This window comes from Neovison vison, chromosome 6 (assembly GCF_020171115.1).
Source record: "Neovison vison isolate M4711 chromosome 6, ASM_NN_V1, whole genome shotgun sequence".
NCBI lineage: Eukaryota > Metazoa > Chordata > Mammalia > Carnivora > Mustelidae > Neogale > Neogale vison.
Window position 1 is genome coordinate 77,701,626 of NC_058096.1, and position 14,781 is coordinate 77,716,406.

Consider the following 14,781-nt stretch of genomic DNA (forward strand, 5'->3'; position numbering starts at 1 on the left):
CACGACATCTTCTAGACTTCTTTCTTTCTCCTCCCCTTCAGGAATTCCAATAATTCTGACGTTGGAACGCTTCATGGCATCACTTATTTCCCTAATTCTGCTTTCGTGGGATCTAAGCTGTTTGTTCCAGGCTTCCTCCTGATCCTTTCTCTCTATCTGTTTGTCTTCCAGATCACTAATTCTATCTTCTGTCTCAGTTACCCTAGCTTTGAGAGAGTTTAGATTGGATTGGAACTCATTGAGAGCATTGTGGACCTTCTCCCTGGTAGCTTTAAGCTCCGCCCTAACATTGTGAACATCCTGTCTGGTCGCTTTCAGTTCGGCTCTAATCAATTCTGTTTGGTCATCCATGGCTTTCTCCAACCTAGCTATTGCCTGGATAATTGTTAGCCTGAATTCTCTTTCCGACATATTGTCTATGTTGATAGCCGTTAGCTCTGTTGCGGAAGGTCCATCCTCTGTATTTTTCTTCTGTTGGGCATTCCTCCTCCTAGTCATTTTGGTGGGAGAAGACTGAACAGATGTAGCTGGATGTATCAACTCTGGTGCAGTCAAGGTGCACCCTGGAACACTTCCTGATCTCCGTCTCAGAAGCCTCAGTCTGGGTGCAGAAGCTGAATAAATTCCCCCTTGGATGCTGGCAGTGCAGGTTCCAAGTTAAAGACCCTGGGGGCGCAGGATCTTTTGCTCGTCCCCAAAGCCAAGGCAGTGGCGGCTGTCTGGGAGCTCCTGACCACCAGAGAGGTTCCAAGCAGCGATCGCACACTGAGATTTTGCCGCTGGCCGGGGCTGGGAGTGCCCGGCTTGCGCGCACCTCTTTTCAGAGGCGGCTGTGGGTCGGGCGCGCGTCTGGGGCACTGAGAACGGGGCGCTGGTCCGTAAGCCGCAGGCTGGGCTTTTGCGCGCCTCTGTCCGGGGAAGAGTTTCGCGGGCGCGAGGCTTAGACTTTGAAACAATGGCCCGGGTCTAGAAGCGCCCCAGGGCCTTAGAAACCCAGGAGAGCTGGAGCGACGTGCACGCGCATCTCAAGCTTTGTGGTAGGGCTAGCGCGCGTTCTGCAGACCGGCTCCCATCCCCTCACAGGAGCCGGAACCCCGCGCTCTGGGGCACGCTGGCGGCTTAGGGGCCAGGAGCCGGTTTCTCCGCCGCACTCTCTCTGCCTCCGCGCCCGGGAGGCCGTCTGGGACCGGGGACTCAAGCCCCTGTCCCTAGCCGCCCCGATTCCCACAGTTTGCCCCCGCGATCCTTTGCTCTTTTGGAGTGCTTTCAACCAGTCTCCGAGTTAATGCTGGTCCCCAGACGCAGGGCACTCTCGCTCGTATCGGGGTATTACTTTCCCACCGGTCGCCTCTGGTGGCTCCCTCCCCCTTTTGTTTATCTTCCGATCTCAGTCCGCTGTTCCCATTCCGCTTTACCTGCTCACTGGCGTCTTCTGCCCCTGTAGAGATCCAGACGTGTATAATTCTGATCTCAGGCTGATTTCATGGGTGATCAGAGTTCTTTGGTAGGTAATCAGCTCACTTTGGGGTACCAGCTGAAAAGACGCCTCTTCCTAGTACCCCGCCATCTTGTCCCCCCGGGGCTATTCTATTTCTTACTGAATTAATGTCCTTACATTTTTGTTCTCCAAGCTTAGATTCCATGATCTATCATTTTAGTCCTTCCATTAAAGGAACTCTAAATTGCTTGTCTCTCCCTCTCACTCCCACACTTACCTGGCACAATCTTAATTGTAGCTAAATCCAACTCTGCCTCCACACTCACAGCCAAATGAGCCTGGAGAAAAGCAAACAATTATGCTGACTCTTAGCAACTAAAACCCAATGCACCCTTGAAACTACACAGAAATCTCACACATTTTTATGTATTACATTGGCATTGCCTTGTATATAAACATCTATTTCACACATTTTCTTTTCTCCTCAGACCTCTGACACACACTTCTCTTCACTATGATAGACCACCCATTTCACTGAGGCAAATGAAAGAGGACTTCTCAACATCCCACTACCTTGTCTACTAGCATATCTACATTATTTGCAAACGTTCTACCTTTCACTTTGTAACTATGTATTCTTACATAAAACTGATCTTTCTATATATTTTATTCCCTCTTGCCCAACAAAGCCATTGCCCTGAAACACTGTATTAATAAACTTTTCCTTCTCTATTGAATTTTCCTCCTCAATATTCAAGCATTATTAGTTCTTCCATTAAATGGAAGGAAGGAAGGAAGGAAGAAAAGAGAGAAGGATAGAAGGAAGGAAGGAAGCCTTGCATTAGACCATGTTGTCTTCTAGCTACAACCACAATTCTGTTTTCCTTTAAAAGAAATTCTCAAAATTGTTAATACTAGGCTCCAATTCCTCTCCATTAATCCTCTTTTATATCCATTGCAATTTGTATATTACCCCACAGGTCCATCAAAGTACTCTTGAGTGTGTCACAGATGGTTCCATACTACTAAATGTAGCAGGGAATTCAGCTAACTGTATCTTACTTGTCTTATTGGTAGGAATCATATCAGTCGATGACCTGCTTTTGAAATGTGGAACTTTACACCCAGTTTTACTTTTCTGGCTTTTCCAGTCTTCTTTGCTAGTCATTTCTCCATTCTTCAACTTTTGAGTGTTGGCACATCACAACATTTAGTCCATGATCTGTCCTTTTTAGTCCTTGAATGATCTTTTATTCCTCCTAGCTTTATTGAGACACGATTGGTATAGAACATTGTGTGAGTTTAAGATATACAACATAATGATTTGATATATGTATATATTGCAAAATGCCTACCACAATAAGATTAGTTGACATATATATCTCCTCACATAGTTACAATTGTGTGTGGGTGTGATGAGGACTTTTAAAATCTACTCTCAGGAGCTTCAAATAACCAACACAGAATTGCCAATATGCTGTACATTACATCCTCAGAATGATTCATCTTACAATTAGAAGTTTGAATTCTTTCACTCCTTGCCCCCGCTAACCACCAATATTTCCTTTATTTCTGTAAGTTCAGTTTTTTCAGATTCCACATGTAAGTGATATCATACTGTATTTGTCTTTCTTTGCCTGACTTATTTCATTTAGCCTAATGTCCTGAAGATTCATCCATGTTGTAAATGGCAGGATTTTCTTCTTTTTATTTAATGCCTGAATTATCTATGTGTATATACGTAAACATATATCCCATTTTCTTTATCCATTTATCTGTTACTGGACATTTAGGCTGTTTCCACATGTTGGCTATTGTAAATAATGCTGTAATAAATGTAGGAGTACAGATATCCCTTCAAGATAATCATTTCATTTCCTTTGGATATATATCCAGAAGTTGAATTGCTGGATCTCATGGTAGTGCCCTTAGATGCTCTTTTAAGATGGCTTTACTTACCATCTATGTTCTGGTGGCTTCAGATTTGTATCTCCTACTTACTTTTTCTCTATTTCTATTTCTCTCTCCTGAGTCCCAGAAACATATGTACAATTGGCAATTTGACATATCTAGTAGGCAATCAAATTTAACAAGATCAAAAACAGCTGTTCCTATAGTCTTCCAAACTATGTGGAATTTTGCCTTCCAGTTACTTAGGCCAAAAATCTTGTATTAATTTTTTCTTCCTCTTTCCCTTACATCTCCTATCTATTTCATCAGTAAATTCAGTTGGCTCCACTTTCAAAATTATCCTCATAATCCCAAAACTATTTCTTGTAATTGCTATCACTACCAACCTGGTAGAAGCCACCATCATCCTCATTTCAATAATCTCTGATAAAATGCTATACTTTGGGGAGTGAATTAAAAATAGGTATTTTTTAAACATAATTTTTTTACTTCTTATAGTCAGCCACTATAAAACAAGATAAACAGAAACAAATTTGTTTTTAATTAAGGAATTAAGAGATTTACCAACTAATTTAAATATGTTATTATTATTTTTTTTTACCACAAAGATGAAAGCCCAGCACAAAAGTTGTTTAGAATGCTATTATAGTTGATACAAAATGTTTGGGTCAAAATTTCCCTTTTTTTTTCAATAAATAAAAATGTGGAATGCTTTAAAATCAATAAGATTTGCTGACATGTATCAGATGTCCTTTAGAACTCCTAATGAATATACCCTAGAATTTAATTCTAAAACCTTTAAGAACAAAGGATAATATTTTTAAAAATGTGAAAGAGAAAAATAAGCATATGATTCAATCAGTGCAATAGTGCTTCCCTTTAATTCACGTAACATTTATTGAACTCTAATTATGTGCTCTTCCTATGAAAAATACTCTAGAACCTTAACAATGAAAACAAATAAACTGGGTAACTTATATGTCAGAATGTGTTATATGCCCTAACAAAATTATTAAAAAAAGAAAAACACAAAACCCAAAAAACAGTGCTAGGGAGGGCTAAGTTTTGAATTGATTAGAAGTAAGAAGGGTTAAGAGCACAGTACAAAATGGTGGCCAATAAAGCAAATTACATTCTTTTTCCTAGAAAATAAGTAGCACAGATCACAAATCAAGGTCCTACAATGTTGACTAGAAGACATTTTGTACACATACACTCCCAACTCTCTATAAAAATATTGCTATAAAATTGGAAGGGGAGGTGAACCATGAGAGACTATGGACTCTGAAAAACAATCTGAGGGGTTTGAAGTGGCGGGGGGGTGGGAGGTTGGGGTACCAGGTGGTGGGTATTATAGAGGGCACGGCTTGCATGGAGCACTGGGTGTGGTGAAAAAATAATGAATAATGTTTTTCTGAAAATAAATAAATTGGAAAAAAAATGAATCAGAAAGTGGGACACTGTAAAAACAGTTTATAGATTTCTATATGAGTCTGACCAAGAAGCAACAGCCAATAAATTACAGCTTTGGCCATCAAAGTCACAAGAACAGATATACAATGATTAGATGCTTATTATTCAAGTTAAGTTAGCAATTTACACTCTTTCTTACCTGCACACTCATATACACAAACATACGCATGAAGATATTGGAGCACACAATTATCATGAGCCAATATTTGTAAAGACTAAAGACTGTTCTGTTCTAAATATTGAGGAAAACATTACAGCAATTAATCAAATCTGAAATAGGGCCTGAGATGGATAAAGAAAAAAGATAAATTATAACAATAAAACCAAAATGGCAGAAGGAAAGAATAAATACAATTAGCTATTCCTACATCCAAAATTTCTTTAAAATATGGGAAAGAGAATAAGTTGTGCCTCTTTCTTTTTTATTATTATTAATTTATTTATTTGACAGAGAGAGAGAGAGAGATCACAAGAGGCAGAGGGGCAGGCAGAGAGAGAGGGAAGTAGGCTCCGATGAGCAGAGAACCCGATGCAGGGCTTGATCCCAGGACCCTGAGACCATGACCTGAGCGGAAGGCAGAGGTTTAACCCACTGAGCCACCCAAGCACCCCAGTGTGCCTCTTTCTTTATATTTTATTTCCAGGTAGTGTCCTCATGAGGTATTTAAACTTGTCATTTCAGTAATGCAGAGGGTGAAGCACTGAACTGAGTCAGGCATTCTGGGTACCATGGATGGTAAGGAATCCTGGATGGATAAGGGAATAGAGTCAAGAAATAATGCAGATATAAGTGAATAGTCATTATTTTATCACTATCCAGTTAACTCCCTGGCCATTGATTAAGGTAGAAATTAAAAAGTAACTTACCCATTAAAGGATTAACGTTAGGAATAAAATAACTGCAGCATGTCCAAGGTTCCCTGACTACCCTGGTTACAAATACTCTAATCTGTTAGATGAGGCCAAACATATTTCCAGAGTCAGGGTACCTATGCTAAAAACCCACTTATGTCTTTTACTACATAGGTCACTTTGAATAAGTTACATAACTGCTCTAAGTCTCTGCTTCTTCATTTGTAAAATATGGATAATATATTAGATTTGTACTTTTTCTGAAATTGAATGGAAATACTGTATATAAAATTCCAACAAATGAAAGGCACTTGCATCATAAAATCAGTGTATCTTCAGCTGTTAAGAAATTGTTGGGTATGTGGAGATAAAGAAGAAAAGTCAACTATATTTCCTACCTTTTTTTTTTCTTTAAAGACGTATTTATTTATTTGAGAGAGAGAATAAGGAGGAGGGAGAAAGAAACTTAAGCAGACTTTGGGCTGAGCACGGAGCCTGATATGGGGCTCGATCTAGCAACCCTGAGATCACTACCTGAGCCAAAATCAAGAGTTGTCCACCTAACCAGCTGTGCCACCCAAGTGCCTCTCTCCTGTCTTTTTGATTGGATAACTAGATAAACAGTGATGCCATTCATGAAGACAAGGATACTAAGAAGACAGATACAGTGTGGACATGGGTTGAGGAAAGGTGGGGAGAAGAGAAAGATGTTTCTAGTTTTAGGCATATTGTGATTAAGGTTTATAAGAAGTGCCATTCACCACTTTCCATCTATATCCCTTTCTAAGGAAAGCTACTTTCAGCATGTGCCATCTGCCTATTCCTTATTCAAGACCCATAGACCAAGCTGGAAAAGGTGGGCTTGGAAAGTTAGACCCCTCCTTCTAAAATTGGGAATGAGGTAATTAGCCTAAGGCAGTTGTGCTGAAGGAATACGCAGTCTTGGTGACTACCATGACCATTCTCAGCCACACAGAAAGAAAAGATGGTGGAGTAAATACTGAGAGATGAGAGATGATAAATAGATAATGGACAGACAAATATAGATACACAGAGAGGAAAATAGAGAAACTAGCTTTGATTCATTAATTGCTGACTTTTAAAATTCCAGGTTCTTAGTGAGGCCTAACTGTACTTGCATCTATATTCTTAACTGTGACTGCTTCCTGAAAATAAGCCTCTTTTGCAACCAGGTGTATCTGACCCTGACTAGAATACTGTGGGTAAAACCATCTATCTAGCTAGTGTTCTCTGTTTTCTACAATCCCCCAAAGAGCTCTAATGCCATTACCACATATGCTCAATAAAATGTTATAGATTCCATTTAAAAATGATTAGGGTGATGATATTATAGAGAAGTTCATATCACACTCATGTACTTTGAACTCAAATATTCCTCATTTCAGAGTTGGCCTGACATGAAGGGTCATGTGTATTTCATGGATTACAAAATTATATGCCACTTAATCTAATTCTCCTCCCAGAAACCTAAGAAAAGGCATCACTAAGCAGTTTTGCTGCAAGCCCTTCTAACATAATGTAACATGAAGTTTAATAAAGAAACATAAAACACAGTGTACTAAGAAACCAAAAGTCACATAATTTCACACTTTTCTAAGTCCCATATTTAGTATTTCACATGTCCTTGAGTCATTGAGGAAAGGTGAGAGACACGAATCCTCACATTAAGAGGCTAGCTACATCCTCATGCTCATACCTCTGTGGTTCCTGATAGATAACTGATATTTCAAACACATTACTAAGTCATTTTTAAAGGCAGGGGTTTTATTTGATTCACCTCTCCTTACCTCGAGACAATTGACATAATACTTAACTATAATAGGGATAATTTAAACATATCATTAATTGATTTATTACGAAATCTATGTAGAAGGTGGCATTTTCACATTTCTGGAAGGTTGTGAGTAAGATGATGCAATTTAGTATATAAATTTAATGTGATTTTTTGGGGGGGAATACTGAAAAAAAAAATAAAATTTTAAAAAAGTAACACATTTAATCTTCATAATAATTTAGAAAAAGAAATTTTTTTAAAGATTTTATTTATTTATTTGAGAGAGAATGAGTGAGAGAGAGCATGAGAGAGGAGAAGGTCAGAGGGAGAAGCAGACTCCCCAGGGAGCTGGGAGCCCGATGTGGGACTCGATCCTGGAAGTCTGGGATCATGACCTGAGCCGAAGGCAGTCACTCAACCAATTGAGCCACCCAGATGGCCAGCCACCCAGGCCCTAGAAAAAGAAATTTAATGGGCTTTTTATGTTACACTTATTCCTAAAGATTTTGTCAATCTACAAATGGTCTGCAATATACATCATTCATTGACTGCTTCGAGAAAACCTCTTCATAGCATGCCTTACATGAACTCTGGCCCAAGAGGTTTGAGAGAGTAATAGGAGACCCAGAGTACATTACCTTTGAAGAGAGTGTCATTGCACTGTGAGCTGTGGGAGTTTAAAGATATAAGAGGTCAGGGAACTGGCTGTCAGAGGACATGGAGACACAAAAACTATGAAACACAAGAAAATAAACTTTGTGAAAGAAGATGTAGAGAGAACATAAAATTGCAAGTGACTAGAAGATCTTTGAAGTCAGTGTGTAAAATGTTAATTATTGAGGAATAATAGTACTATGTGAATATTATTATGGAGAAAAACTCACTAGGGTATTCTACCTGTAACAATAAAACTTTGCCCATTTAAAATTATAGTCCTCAATGGGTTTTTATCATGGATATTATCAAAGCTGCAAGTTTTAGCCTGTAAACATTGTATCTTAGGGACCTTAAATCTCAGAGGAAAAATGAAAGTATAAAAAAACCACTATAATTAAGTACATTCTGTTTAGTATAATTATCTCTAATCCAGTATTTGAAAATTTCCTTCATTTAAGGCTTGACCTCTGGTACATGGAAACTATGTTACATTCTCTGTGTATAGACATGTAGACATTGTTTTAGGGACATGTTAATTAGCTAATTTGAATTATCTTGCTGACTTATTATAAATCAGAAATTTCCTCTGTTTTACAACTCAATGTCATGTTTGTAAAGAAAAAGGCCATTGAGAGGTAGAGTAGATAAGTGATTCATGTTTTACTATCTGTCATCACATAACTGGGCTGAGCCATCATGGAGGTAGGGAAGACTCATTCACTGGGATGAGAAAATCACAAGCATTTTTCCCCTTTGTCTGCAACAGAGGACATAGGATGGTTGAATCGCTCTACTCTGGGAACATCCTTCAAGACAAAGAGTGCCAGTACTTCTCAATAGAACACTCCTATCTCTTGACCCTGATAAAGCCACCAAAGTGACTTCCTAAGATTATACCAGTTTAGGTTTCTGGATATACAGGGACAGAGAAAGATTTTTGAGGGATGTCCTTTCCCTCTTTGATACGAACTTTTGTAAGGACAACAATACAACACCTTTTTTCTGGTTCATTTTAATCAATTCTATATGGAAGTTACAAAGCATTTATTGCCAAAGTTAAGACAACTCGTGGTATGTTTCATTTTTTCTTCTTTATGATACTTGCACAGTTTTAAATGGGATACATTAGCAGAAATTTAAGAACAAAACCATATGAATGATAGTACAATAAATGCTATCAAGAGACTATTTCATATGATTACATCTAATGAAGTATATAACTAAAATAAACTAAGGTGCAAATCTAGATGCACATAATTTCCCCTCTGATGTCTGTATGGCAATTATTTATGTGATGACAGAAATAATACTCTCAAATTTCATAATTCAAATTAGCTACATAATTTCAAGCTATTTATCATTTAGCTCCTTAAAAGCAATAATCAGGCATTGAAACAGAATCACTATCAGTTTAAACTTAATGACCTTAATCATGAATCATGTTTTCTCACTGTACAGGTATTTTATTACTCTGTATTTAACTGATAAATGCCTGAAGGAGACCAGGAATAAAATAAACGGACACTCAACATTTATTTTACGCAGCTTTCTCTCCCTGTGGCCTGAATAGGCAGCTTAAGTGTTCCTGTATTAAGAAATTGAAAAATGAACTTATTGTATTTGAGGGTTAAAGCATATGATTTTCTTCTGTCTTAAATGTGAAGGCATGAACAGAGATTGGGAGTGCTGAGCTGTGCTATGACTGAGAAGAGAAGGAAGCCAAGTTTTCAAAGCCCCTGAACCTTTGGGGTGACTCCTCCTGACATGCCCAGCTGTAGTCATACAGCTCCACTTCCTGTCTGCTGCATCAGAACAGGAGAGACTCATCCTTCATTGCTCGGGAGTGGACAGATACCTGCCGAGAAGGAAAGAAAGGATTTCTAGACACTCCTGGACTGTACTGCATAGTGCTTTATATCACTATTATTTGTAACTTCCTACAGGGAGAGAATCTGTGTGTGCTCCCCAAAAGAACTAAGGAATTTTCAAGCAGTCATTTGTGTAAATATTTCTTTAACTATCAGCTTTTCTCAAGAAATATTTATTTCATGACTCCAGTGGGAAAATGAGGCAACAGTGAGGAAGAAAATGTCACAATATTGTTTTTGTTTCAAATTAGGTATTCTCTAAAAATAAGGCAGGCAACTCCTTGAAGTCACTCATGTATTCCCAAATGTACCAAACTGCCCCAGGGTGGCAGTTAAAATGCACACTGGATGGAAAAGTAATCCTAGACTATGTATCTGTGTATTTGTACTTATACACAATCACGTGTATAAATAATTGTATAATAATATGTATATAAAATTTGCTGTACACATTTGCCATATATATCTATTTATTAAATATATATATATATATATATATATATATATATATATATATATTTAAGTGCCCGTTTGTAATAATGGCAAAGGAAAGATTTATGGAGTAACATACTGGCAAATATTTAACCACTTTCTCTTTGAAAAGTGGGTGTTGGGGAGAGGATTGTGCTGATTTAAAGACTTTGTCAATTTCCATGGTGTAAATATTCCCCTATGCCCAGTTCAAACTACCACCCTGACCTCACCTAGCTTAAAAAATCACCAAAAATTTAACAATAGGGTCTTAGAAGCTGGTATGAGGGGGATCCAACACACCATTGACTATGTATGTATGTATCTGTTTATATAAGTAGGTAGTTAGAATGAAAGGTATTTATTTATGTAACAGTGTTTTCTGAATCTCCCAGGAAGTGATTTTTGTGTGTCACATTACTCTAGACATTCCCATTTTATTTTGTTTTTATTTTTTTAATTTTTAATTTTTTTATAAACATATAATGTATTATTAGCCCCAGGGGTACAGGTCTGTTAATTGCTAGGTTTACACACTTCACATCACTCACCATAGCACATACCCTCCCCAATGTCCATAACCCCACGCCCCCTCTCTCCCCCGCTCCCCCCAGCAATCCTCAGTTTGTTTTGTGAGATTAAGAGTCTCTTATGATTTGTCTCCCTCCCGATCCCATCTTGTTTCATTTATTCTTTTCCCACCCCCCAAACCCCCCAAGTTGCATCTCCACTTCCTCATATCAGGGAGATCATATAATAGTTGTCTTTCTCTGATTGGCTTATTTCACTAAGCATAATACCCTCTAGTTCCATTCACGTCATCACAAATGGCAAGATCTCATTTTTTTAATGGCTGCATAGTATTCCATTGTGTATATATACCATCTCTTCTTTATCCATTCATCTGTTGATGGACATCTAGGTTCTTTCCATAGTTTGGCTATTGTGGACATTGCTGCTATAAACATTCGGGTGCATGTGCCCCTTCAGATCCCTACGTTTGTATCTTTAGGGTAAATAGCAGTAGTGCAATTGTTGAATCATAGGGTAGCTCTATTTTCAACTTTTTGAGGAACCTCCATGCTGTTTTCCAGAGTGGTTGCACCAGCTTGAATTCCCACCAACAGTGTAGGAGGGTTCCTCTTTCTCCGCATCCTTGCCAGCATCTGTCATTTCCTGACTTGTTAATTTTAGCCATTCTGACTGGTGTGAGGTGGTATCTCAGTGTGGTTTTGATTTGTATTTCCCTGATGCCGAGTGATTTGGAGCATTTTTTTCATGTGTCTGTTGTCCATCTGGATGTCTTCTTTGCAGAAATGTCTGTCCATGTCCTCTGCCCATTTCTTGATTGGATTATTTGTTCTTTGGGTGTTGAGTTTGCTAAGCTCTTTATAGATTTTGGATACAAGCCCTTTATCTGATATAGACATTCCCATTTTAAATTGGTTTTCTATGATCTGTGTCACAATATAATAAATCAAATTTTAACTGTATCAATCATGGATAGTTTATCAGTGTTCTTGAGTAGTTGGATACAATATATTTGGCACAATTTGATCTCCAGGCAAGAATGTATAAATTATTTTTTTTTAATTTTAACTGAAAATAAAATAGATGAAAATTTTAACTGGCATATACATCTATAGTATACATACATATTTGGTTCTGAAATTTCTGTGATATATGGACAACAGAAGAAATCTAATGTTTCATTACATGAAAGAAATCACCTTTTTAGTGGTACAAGAAGTTTTGTTACTTAAAATAAAACAATTATTCTCATTTCTTCTTAGCATTATCTTCAAAAACTCACTTTCTAACTCACATTTCTATTTTCCTTTCAAATGACTTTTGGCAAGAATAACCTTAGTAATTAAAAGTGAAAAACAAAAAAGAAAAATCAGTTTAATATATTTGAACTTTCTAATGTCCAGAATAATTCTTGTGTTATGCTTGGCACATCTTTGAAACTTTTTGAAGTACCTTTTAGACAGATTTAAAACATAATGTGAGAGGCTACAAATTACTCAATCTGAGCATTGAAGTTCTTCCAAGTAATTGAAGTCATTTCAGTTATCACGTATAGTCCAGACAATTTTTGTGTAAGAACATTTATAGAGTTAAATCAAGGCAATATTCTTTTAGTACTGAAGCAGTCACTACACATAACTGTAACTGGGAAATATAAGAACATATATATTAACAGTGTGACTTATTTCTGTTTTCCTAAAGAAAAAATTATTAATTTAGGTTTTTTTTTATTGTAGTTGGAAGTATATATTTGTTTAATTTAAATTACTGTGTTAGGGGATCCCTGCTTCCAAGAAGATGGAGCAGATACAGCTTTTCGTAACTCTCATTGTTAAGTGCAACTAAAAACACAAGACTCTGAAAGAGGGAGAGAAGAAAGCAGAACAGCTAGAAACTTTGGTATCCAAAGAATAACACAGCGGTGACTTCTCATTTTGTGTTGTTTTGTTTTGCCTCATATATACCAGACTTGGAACTAAGGAAGCACAACCTAAAAATGCCAGAAGGCATAGATAGGAAAGGGAATTCCAAAAGATTGTCCTTTCTTAAAAAAAAAAAAAGAGAGAGAGAGAAAAAAAGGCAGTCTAACAAGACAAAATCTTCTAGACAAAAAACAAGCAAACAAAAAGAACACCAATCAAACCAAACACCAGAGGGGAAAAACAGGCACAGTACCACCCACTACAGCAAAGGCTGAGTGAGGAGTCTAGAATTCTACACTTGCCAGGCTGTAAGGGCAGAATTCTGCCCTTACAGGTACCCTGCCACTGCAGACTCTTCTATAGGGAGCCAGGACTTTCATCCCATTGCGCAGTAACATGGCACCTCCCTCACAGCTGTTCCAGCTGGGGGTGTCAGAGGAGGCCTAGTGGAGGGTCAGGACTGTCACCATGGCCCAATGGCAATGAGCCAGCCATTGCAATGTTAGCAGAAGCCTCATAGGGAACAACCACACAAAATGCTGATGAGGATACAGAAAAACTTGAATCACTCACTTGTTGCCAGAGGAAGTGTAAAATGGCCAAGCTAGGCTTTAAACCATTTTAAGCTAGCAGTTTCCTAAAACACTGAACATGCAACTACCCCATAACCCAGCAAATTTATCCCTGCACATTCACCTTAGAGAAATGAAAACTTACATTTACACCAAAATCTATACACACATGTTCATAGCAGCCTTATACCTAATAGCTCAAAACTGGAAACAACCCAGACACCTTCCAACTGTTGAATCGTTAAACCTTGGTACATACATACAAGAGACTACTTACTACTCAACAATAACGCAGAACACACTATTGATACACTCAACAATGTGGATGACTCTCCAGAGACTTATACTGAATGAAAAAAAGAAAAAATCTGTCCTAGAAGGTTACATCCCATATGATTCCATTTACACAACATTTTTGAAATGACAGAATTATAGAAAAAGAGAACAGAGTAGTGCTTACTAGGTTTAAGGATGTATAAGTGGGTAGAAAGTGAGGATGGTTATTAGAGGGCAACATGGGGGAATCCTTGTGGTGCTGGAAGTGCTCTGTATTGATGTTAATATCCTGGTTATGATATTTTACTCGAGCTTTATAAGTTTTTACCATGGGGGGAAACTGGGTAAAGAATGGCTCTTACAGACACTTAATCTCAAAAAACAAACTGAGGGTTGCAGGGGAGGGGGGTTGGGTTATGGGCATTGGGGAAGGTATGTGCTATGGTGAGTGCTGTGAAGTGTGTAAACCTGGCGATTCACAGACCTGTACGCCTGGGGCTAATAATACATCATATGTTAATTAAAAAAAATACCTCTTACAATACCTCATACAATAGCTTGTGTCTCTACAATCTCCTGAATAAAATTTTTAAGTATTGCATTGTGTCTGAACCAGAAAGTGTGCAATGCAAATACTCTTACACAAATTTAAACATATTTGTCAGCAATATTCGTATTTTTTGCTTTAGAGCCCTGACTGTGGTAGAGACTCTGACTGGCTCATGTTAACCTTTCATCTGCACATATAATTTTCTCCCGCCCCCCCTTTCATGCCACACAATCGAATCTTTGTTTTGTTTTGTGTTTCCTTTATTTCTCAACTTAATAGTACAGGATTCTTTCTAGAAAATATGATTTTATTATTTTTTATTTTCCTGGAGTTAAACATAATAAAATTTCATCTGCACATTTAGAACTTTGTATTGCTGCATACCTATAAGTAAACTTTAAAAATTATGATTGGCAAGGATTTCCAACTTTGTAAAAGCATAAAATGCTAACTAAAATTAACAAA